The sequence below is a fragment of the Petaurus breviceps genome, unplaced genomic scaffold (assembly GCF_028583685.1).
Source record: "Petaurus breviceps papuanus isolate PSGF00001 unplaced genomic scaffold, PetGlider_PUasm1.0 90734, whole genome shotgun sequence".
In the NCBI taxonomy this organism is placed as follows: domain Eukaryota; kingdom Metazoa; phylum Chordata; class Mammalia; order Diprotodontia; family Petauridae; genus Petaurus; species Petaurus breviceps.
The window spans coordinates 6525750-6535357 of NW_027187327.1; the positions used below are offsets into that span (position 1 = coordinate 6525750).

At 37.4% G+C, this 9608-nt stretch overlaps 1 long non-coding RNA gene across 1 annotated transcript in view; it reads right to left on the bottom strand.

Annotated features, from left to right (window-relative positions):
- Positions 1 to 8813: 8813 nt before the first annotated feature.
- LOC138145306 (uncharacterized) overlaps positions 8814 to 9608 on the bottom strand; it is a 1360-nt gene continuing 565 nt past the window's right edge. The window contains exon 2 of the long non-coding RNA XR_011164183.1: positions 8814 to 9210. This is a non-coding gene — a long non-coding RNA (uncharacterized lncRNA). The remainder of the gene's footprint in view (positions 9211 to 9608) is intronic.

The following is a 9608-nucleotide window of genomic DNA, read 5'->3' on the forward strand; positions in this document are numbered from 1 at the left end:
GCTTTAAGGTTTAGATGATATTTAAAGTAGATCATTTCACTTAAACCTCCCAACAATCCTTTGAAAGACATTGTGTAAGTGTTATTATCCTCATTTTCTAGGAGAGAAAATGGAGACTCATAGTGAATAAGTGACTTGCCCAAGGACACCCAATTAGCAAGTGGCAGAGTCAAGGTTCAAAACCATACCTTCAGTATCTAATTTAGTAGTACTAACACTATATCATTCTGCCTCCCTATATTCCTCTTAGAGTGTTATAGTAGTTAGGGGAGGGGAGAAGGGGAGAATGAGAAGGTAGAAGGGGGATTGCTGATTATGGAACAGAGAATTGAACTTTCAAATAATCAGAAAGGGAAAAAGAAAGAGATATTTTATTGACCATTAAACTGCTGACCAGAGTTGAAATAATCCCAGGAATAGAAACCTTCATAGTGAAACTGCGACTATAGAAGGTTCAAGTATCACTAAAAAAAACAACAGGTCAAGCACTTGGGGGGCAGCACCAGGGATGAGAAGACAGGGAAATAAGTTTGCTCAGTTTTATCTAACTTGTTATGTATAGAAAATGTGTTTAAGGATTTTAATTTGCAGCAAAAATCATAGATTATAGACTGATGAAACTTGAGATTCAGGGGAAGAAATTTGTTTTTCAAGTCAATTTGCCTCATTTTGTAGATATTGGAACTGAGATGGGAAGAAGAAAGGACGAGAAGTTAATTAGTTGCATAGTTAGGTCTAGAAATAAGGTGCCTTACATGGCACAGAGCACTAGGCCTGGAGTCAAGAAGACTTGATTTCAAATGTGACCTCAGACACCTACTAGCTGTATTATTCTGAGAAAATCACTTAACCCCTGTCTACCTCAGTTTCCTCAACTGTAAAAAGGAGATAGAACTTAAAGTGATAGAACTTTACTTCAAGGATTGTCATTTCAATGAGATTTTTGTAAAGGACCTAGCACAGTGTCTGGTACATAGGTAATTAATGAATATCTGTTTTCTTTCTCACAAACTTTAAACTTAAATATAATAAAAATAGCATTTATCTGGTGCTTTAAGGTTCACAAAGTGCATTAAATATGTTAAGCCATTTAGTCCTCAAAATAGCCCTGGGAGGTAGGTGCTGTTATTATATATCCACATTTTACGGATGAGGAAACTGAAGCTAAAACCAGTTAAGTGACTTGCCCAGAGTCATATAACTAGTATGTTTCCAAGGCAGGATTCAAATCCAAGTCTGTCTTCCTGATTCCATATACAGTACTCATCATTTTCCCACCTAACATAAATTAAAAAATTAAAAGTTCTATTAATTTTCAACAAGGGGCCAACCATTAAATAAACTGCCATTCTTTCACATTGTGAGGAAGAATTGAAGTTCAGGAGTCAACTGGAATAAATGAAAAATGTTTCATGACTTTTATTCTTTGTCTCATCTTGGGCTCTGCAACAAGAGTGGGGAATACAGAGAAGTGAAAGGTGGGAAACCAAATAGGTATGTGTTTGCATATGTGAAGAAATTATTTTATAATAACTTTCAGTGCCAGATGTTTATATGGATGCTGGGGTGAACTGGAGGTTAGATTGATATGTGGATCAGGGAAGATCAAGCAAGGTATAGTTCTGTAATTTACAAGGCATTATTCCCCCACCAAGCACTGAAGAAAACACAGTGGTTAGAACACTATGAAAGAATTAATAATCAGAACAATATTAAGTCCATAGCACTCACTGAAAATGAGACAGAAAATCTTTGTAGACAAACTCCTCCATTATAGAATATCTTCCAAAGAGTTAGAGTAGCTTAACAGCATAACCATAAGACATGAAAGATATTCTCTCAGGTTGCCTTCTTGGGATAAGAGGATGTATCATCAGAGAATACACACACACACACACACACACACGACACAAGTGACTAAACTGCAGCATTGCTAGCACTTGGCTCCTTCTCTCTCACTGCCATCACACATAACTTTACATCCATAGAATCATAAAGGGACATGTAAGGGAAAGCATTGGTAGCACTCATTAGTTTCTCCTATTAATTAAACTGACTGAATGTGGTTGCTGACAAAATACAAGCACTCCCTTCCCTGTAGGAGAACTAGTTTTCTCCTGACCCTTGCTATGCAATTTTCCTTACTGTGCTAACAATGACTTGGGGTACATATTTCATTTCTCTGAGTCTCCTTTTGTTCATTTACAAAATGTAGGAAGTAATATTTGCTTTGCCTACCTGACAGAAATGACATAAGGAACATGTACTGAAAAGTGAAGATTAAAGAATGCTGGATTTAAATTGGAAAAACTTCAGTGGAAAGTGGTCCAGTGCGAAATGTGCTGGATTTAGGAGTCTAGAGAGCCTGGTTCATTGCCATTTTCTATCTGATTGTCCTTGAGGAAGTTATTTAATCTTTCCAAGTCATAGTTTTCTCACCTGTATAATGAAAGGGTTGGAAATGAGGAACTAAGACCCTAAGAAGAAAGGATATGCAGCTAGTTAGTGGCATAGTTAGGTCTAGAAATCAGGTGCCCTAACAGTCATAGCTACATGGCTTGGTGGCTAGATCACTGGGCCTAGAGTCAGGAAGGGGATGGAATAGACATACAAAGCTCCTTCCAACAAGAGACATGATCCTATGATATAAGTTTAAACTCACTTTTACAACTTTAATCTGTCCGTGACTTTGGGCAAATGTTTTCACCTTTGGTAAATCAATTGTTGTTTTTCATTTGTTTATGTTGATGGGGTGCTCTCACCCCAGCCCTAGGATCACATCTCTCAGCAGCTCAAAAACCCTCTGTCTAGCAAAAACTCATAAGTAGACCCCAGTGAAGCAAACTATCTCTCCCTGTTACAAGAACAAGCTGACCTCTGTAGAATTTCCCTTGTATGAACAAGACTATCTTGTACCAGCAGGACTATCATGTACTAATTCCCACAATTACAATATACAAGCTATAGACATCAACTCCTGAGGCTATTTTGTATAAACAGGATGGCCATGCCAGTAGTGAATGATGCCTGTGCCCAAGGTACAGAAACTGTATGTTCACCACCTAATTAGCATACTTGGCACACCACTCAGTGAACTTTTTCTATATAAGCTTTAGCATCACCCCCATTATGTTGTGAGTTCCCAAAAGAGCTCTGCCTGATTAATTAGCATTATAATAAACTTTTTGCCACTTGACTGGAAGACTGCTTGAATCTGGGAATTCTTTTCAAACAACTCCACCCTGAATCTTGGGGTTTTGGGGGGGTCTCTGGACCCCTAAAGCCACAATATTTAATGTTATCCAACATGGGGCAAGTTTGAGGTCTCAAGTTCTCTCCCAATCATGATAAGACTCCCCTCTTTTTGCCCTGTAGTCAGGATACCACCTCAAGCACCTAGGAAGGCTTGTTGGGGCTCTGGTTCCAACTGTCATAGGCTCAGACAGAATTCCCTTTTGACAAGAGATGCCTCATTTTTGGAACATCTGCAAGTCATTTTTCTCCCTCACCAGGATGCCGGTCAAGGTGAGAGACTATAGGAGACTGTTGGTCTTCCTTTCTCTCAAAGGTTTGCAGGCAAAAAGATGGGTCAATTCACCCTTGGGTTACATTACAGCACTGGAAAAAGCTCAGTCTCTAAGACTTTAAAAAGGAAAGTCTTGCCTGGCCTCAATACAATCCTGAGGATCAAGAAAATTTTCTGATTTGTGAAGAGGATTTCTAATGCCCTGAGCTTTTATCTCTCCCTGTCTGTATCACTCTTTCTGTATTTGTTTTATGTTTTTGTCTCTGTGTGGTGTGAGTGAGTGTCTGTGTGTAATCCAGGCTCTGAGTGTGGAGGGACAGATGAGAAGATTGTCATTTCACTGATTAGGAAGAGGCAAACATGGGAGCTGTGTCAGTGAAAAAGCTCTAAGGCTTGTACTTTGGAATTGAACTAACACTTTACCCTTTCCTATCTCACATAAAAGTGAAAGTTTTTGTGTACTGAGACACTACCAAAAGGTAATTAAATTTATTCTCATATATCATATTCAGGTCTCATTTTAAGGGTAACATATCTCTCCTAATTTGATGTGTAAAATAAGTCATAATCTAGTTTTCTGTGTAAGGTAATTTGGAAATGCATTCAACAAGATTGAAGTCACCCAATCTGTAATGTGTTTGTTTCAAGTTTCAAATACATAATATTGTTTCAACTTGGTAAACCTTCCTATTAGTCCCAGAAAGTATGTGATTTACAGTAGTCCAGAGGGAAAATATCCTGCGATAGACAGGAAGATCAACCCCTTCTCTGCAGTTCTTGTTGACTCCCCTCATTTTGCAAACTTGCTAGGTTCCCTGAAATCATCTGTGTGGACAAGGTCATCAGCCCTGGGAAAAAGAACTTGTTTGGGTTATGGAGTTCCCAAACAATGAACCTGACTTGCTGGTAATTTGCAAGTATATGTAATATAGAAATGATTTCTAATGATTGGTCTTTACATCAGGACAAATTTAAATTTGAGAAGGAAAGATGTAAAGTGAGTAATAAATAAATTTCCATTGCTTATTGCAACTGCAAGAGAGTAAAAATAATTGTATCTGGCTCTAAATTGGATTAGTGAAACTTGCTGTTTGAGGTAAAAGGCTCTCAAGACTGTTTCAGTTTGAATTTGCGTATAGTTATCTGCATTAAATCAGGATCTGAGAGAAATGCTACAAGCTGCTCAGAGGGAATGTGATCCTGTACCATTACACAGAGAGGTCTGCATCTGGGAAAAACTGAGAGGACAACCTTAGCCTCAGTCTAAGGGGGGGATCCTCCTGGCTCAGTTTCCACATTGGGTTACTTTGGAAAGGACTATTTTTCACCTGGTTATTCTGGAAAGTGTCTATGAGGTGGAATTGATACTGCGTGGTTGATTGGAAAAATTCCTATCTGAATTCAAACAGAGCCAAGGATGTTTTGTTCTGTCATGTTTAGCATAATAATGTTCATTTTTCCCCTTTTATAGCAAATTTCTATAATCTGAGTAAGTGGTTAGGAAAAGATATGGGCACAATGTAAATATGTAAGATCTTGCTATTTTGATCTGAATTTATAGTCATTCCATGGCCTAAGCAAAATTTAAATTAGTGTTTGAACTTAACATATGTATAAGATTAATTTCCTAAAGTATCTCATTCTTCCAGAGTGAATATAATTAGAGAAGGACAAATAAGCTTATGAAACAAGGATATGAATCTATTTATTTCAGTATAGTTATATTAGTGAAGAATAATAACTTGTGCACTATCTTGTGTTCTGGTTGAAATGTAAAGTAAACATTTAAACATTAACATGTAAAAGGAAACAATGTTGAGTAGTCTGAGTAATGGGTTCGAAAGATTTGGAAAGATAAGGAAAGGCTTGATTGAAAACAGGGAAAGCAGATGAGAAGGTTTGGGGACAAATGGGGAAATCCAAGCCCTTTCTGATCTTAGATAGTCACTCTGGATATTCTTGTGCCAGTTTCAGATGATTTAAGTATGTTGAAAAGGTATGAGGAAGTTTGGCTGCATTTTAAGAAGAAAGGAAAATTGTATAGTTTGATTTGAAAGTTAATAGTTCAATCAAATTTCAGATATTCTGTCAGAAGGATACCAGTTCATACTCACCATTTTCCTCCTACTCCTTTTTGGATCTTACTTGTTTAACTTCCTTGCCAGAGTTGTCTCCTCTAGGCTCTGGGCCACTGACTTCCAAACGATCACTTAATCTATGTACCAGCCCTTGTCCAAGTCAAAGACCTACCACTCAATGGACTCGGAGAAGAACCAACCTCAGTTAAGGCTCTAGCACCTTAAATGAGACCCCTCAAGGTAAGGATAGCTCTATACTCAATCTCATCAAGAAGCAGTTTCAGAAGCCAAGACCTTCATCACTTACCCCAAATGGTTTTGAATCCCATTTGTTTGAGGAGGGAATGATGGGGTGCTCTGACCCCAGCCCTAGGACCATATCTTTCACCAGCTCAAAGACCCTCTCTCTAGCAATGATTCATGAGTGGACCCCAGTAAGGCAAACTGTCCCTCCCTGTTACAATAAGCTGACATCTATAGAATTTCCCTTGTATGATCAGGACTGTCTTGTACCAGCAGGACTGTCATGTACTGATTACCACAGTTGCCATATACAATCCAAAGGTCAAGCTACAGATGTCAACTCCTGAGGCTATCTTGTATAAACAGGATGGCCATGCCAGTAGTGAATGATGTCTGTGCCCAAGGTACAGAAACTGTATGTTCACCATCTAATTAGCATACTTGGCACAGCACTCAGTGAACTTTTTCTATATAAACTTTAGCATCACCCCCATTATGTTGTGAGTTCCCAAAAGAGTTCTGCCTGCTTTATTAGCATTATAATAAACTTTCTGCTGCTTGAGTAGAGGATTGCATGAGCAGGCCAATTCTTTCCAGACAACTCTACCCATTCTAAACTTTAGTATTTTGGGTTCCCTGCTCCCCTAAAACTATAGCAATGCCCAATTCTTAATGATCTCATTTGGGATTTTCTTGGCAAAGATACTGTAGTGACTTTCCATTTCCTTCTCCATCTCATTTTACAGATAAGGAAACTCAAGCAAAGAGAGTTAAGAAACTTGCCCAGGGTTACACAGCTAGTGTCTTAGATCAGACTTGGACTTAGGAAGATGAATCTTCCAGACTCCAGTCCCAGTATTATATCCACTGATCCATCTAGTTGCCTGTTAGTGACCTAGAAATTGTTTTTGTTCATCCTTCATTCTCAAAGAAGACCAAAGACATCACAAAGATAATGTCTTGATTTGAAAGTGAATAGGAAGAATGCCTGTGCAAAGTTACCAGCCTCACTCTCTCCTTCGGAGCTATCTTTCCAGTGACAAGACATGGATCATGACTATGGGAGATGACCCCAGATGCACTGGGAGACATTGACCTTTTTAAGCTAAGGTCTTTCCCAGGTCTCAGTTAGTTTGAGGCAATACCCATTCAGTGTTTTAGAGGCTAAAAAATGGCCTCTTTTACCTATTCAAAAAAAAATCAATCTGGGAGGTGTAGACCCTCAGGGTTTCTAACCAGAAGGAAAAACAATTGCTTTTTACACTCATTCTGAGCCATTAAAACCCAAACAAAGACAAAGGTTTGGGCTGGGACCTACTATTGGCCCTTCAGTGAGAGTCAAGGTGATTTGGGGTTAGGGCATACTCTAGTAGCTTCATTTGAATCTGAATGGACTTTATCAAAGCCTAGTTTCCAGAGCTGGGTTTCATGAAATTTATGTTCCTTTGGGCAGAGCATCCAATGTGAGTGTACAATTCCCTATTTGGAAGGAGTTAAGGAGGAAGGGAGGAAAGAGGGAAAGAAGCAAGCAAGGAAGGACGGGTCTCAGAGACCATATATTTAGAGAGCAAGAGATCATACAGGCCAGCTAGTGCAACCTCTTCATTTTGTAGATGAGAATACTGAGAATCCAAGAGGTGAAGTGATTTGTCCAGGGTCATAGGAGGAGTACGTAGTAGAACTGGTATTTGGACCCAAATCTTCGGACTCTAGTGCCAGGATTAATTTCTTTGTACCATGCCACCTTTTTTATCTTCATTTGTCCTTATTTTAAAACTGAGAAATAAGAGTCAAGACCATATGGCTTCTAAAGTCTTTTCCATTTCTAAAATAAACCTATTGTTACTAAAATTAGGATCCCTAGATAATAGAGGGAATTACAAGGAGCTAGAAATTGATTAGAGTTTAAGAAATAGAGGAACTAAAAATGAAATAAAATAGAAAATAGGCTTAATTCATTTCAAAGATGAATAGATGTTTGTTGAATTAAATTAAGTTAGATAAGATATGTCTTAAATTGAACAGTGGAAGGAGTGTTTGTCCTGGAATCAAGAAAACATGAATTCAACTCTGGCCTTATACAAGCTCTTTGACCTTATTCAAGTTATTTGCTTCTCTCTGACTCATTTTTCTCATTTACAACATGAGGATAATAGTAGCATCTACCTCCCAGGATTGTTATGAGGATAAAATAATCTTTGTAAAGTGCTTTGCCAATCTTAAGTTCTATGTAAACAGTGACTATTATTATAAGAAATGGCTCCATATTATTTGTTTATGTCAAACTTATTGGTGGATTCCCACTCATGCAATATCATGTGGTTAATCATAATTATTTTATCTGTAGTTGAACATAATCTTGTCCTGTCATTGAGATAGAAAGGATGGGATTTCACTCTTTTGTATGAGAAGAGATATTTGACCTCCACAAAGTCAAAGGACCATTCGGATCTAAAGCAGAAAGCAACCACATGATTCATGGCAAAAATCAGTCAAACTGATGATTTGAGGGTATGGAAACAAAACAACTTTTTGATTAATGGAATTTCCTAATTGGTTGCTATAGAATGGCTACCAGATTGTTTCATGCCTTGCATCTCCAGCAACTTAAGTGAGTGCATATACTTCAAAAAGAAATAAAATGGTGATTCTTTCATCATCTTTTTTTCCTTATGTGTAAACTAGCCTTGGTACTTTCAAAAAACAAATCTTAATCCTTTTCAGAGACATTTTACCCTAAGTTTAATGTCCTTCAAAGATTATTGACTGTGAGGAAAGGGTTATATCACTCCAAATAATTGAAGATTTTAATTCTTAGTTTTAAATATATTATTGTAGAAGTACCTAAATTATTAGTTTAAAATAACAAACATTAATTACTGAACTACTCTGAGAGAATACTATATTTTGCAAGTAAACATTGTTTTGGGATTAAAATAAATGCCAAAAGTCTTATAAAGGCATGATTAATATTAAAATATTTTATTAAGCAACTGGGCATATTAATTAGAACCACAAAATACCTCTGCTTTATATTATAGAAGATAAATCATACAAAGACATAAAGAGAAAAACATTCCTTTTGCAGTACCAACAAAGTTTTAATGAATTCTCCTCACATATTTTTAGCTAGATGAATTGCTGGTGTAAATTGTTTTTCAAAAACCACAAAGAATTGTTCCAAGACAATTACATCCATGTGTATAAGATTTAATTTGATATTTTAGTAATTTTTTTAAAATCCATGCAAAGTCCTACTTTAACGCCTCTTTGTGATATTAAGATGACCCTAGCCTTCCTGATGGCTATGCCAGAAGGGCACAATTTCTGGTAGGTTCTTCAAGGCACAGTTCTATTAGGAACCTAGAATGGGAAGGTTGAAATTAGTTAACAGTTAGCACTGCTTAATGAACAAACAAGTGATTGAATCAGTGAACAAATGAATGAGAAGCACTGGGATATAAATATAAAAGCAGACAATTCCTACCCTCAAGAAGCTAACAATTTAATGTGGGAAACATCACATAAAAGGTTTTGATGTGCAGGGAGGAAAATTTTGTCTTTGAAAGCTTCAGGGATGGTCAGTGGAGTCATTGTGAAGTAGACTGACATACCCTTTCAAATAGTAATGGTAGGGTTGATTTCATTATTGTGTAAGGACTGGAAAAGAAGTGTGTGTGTGTGTGTGTGTGTGTGTGTGTGTGTGAGAGAGAGAGAGAGAGAGAGAGAGAGAGAGAGAGAGAGAGAGAGAGAGAGAGAGA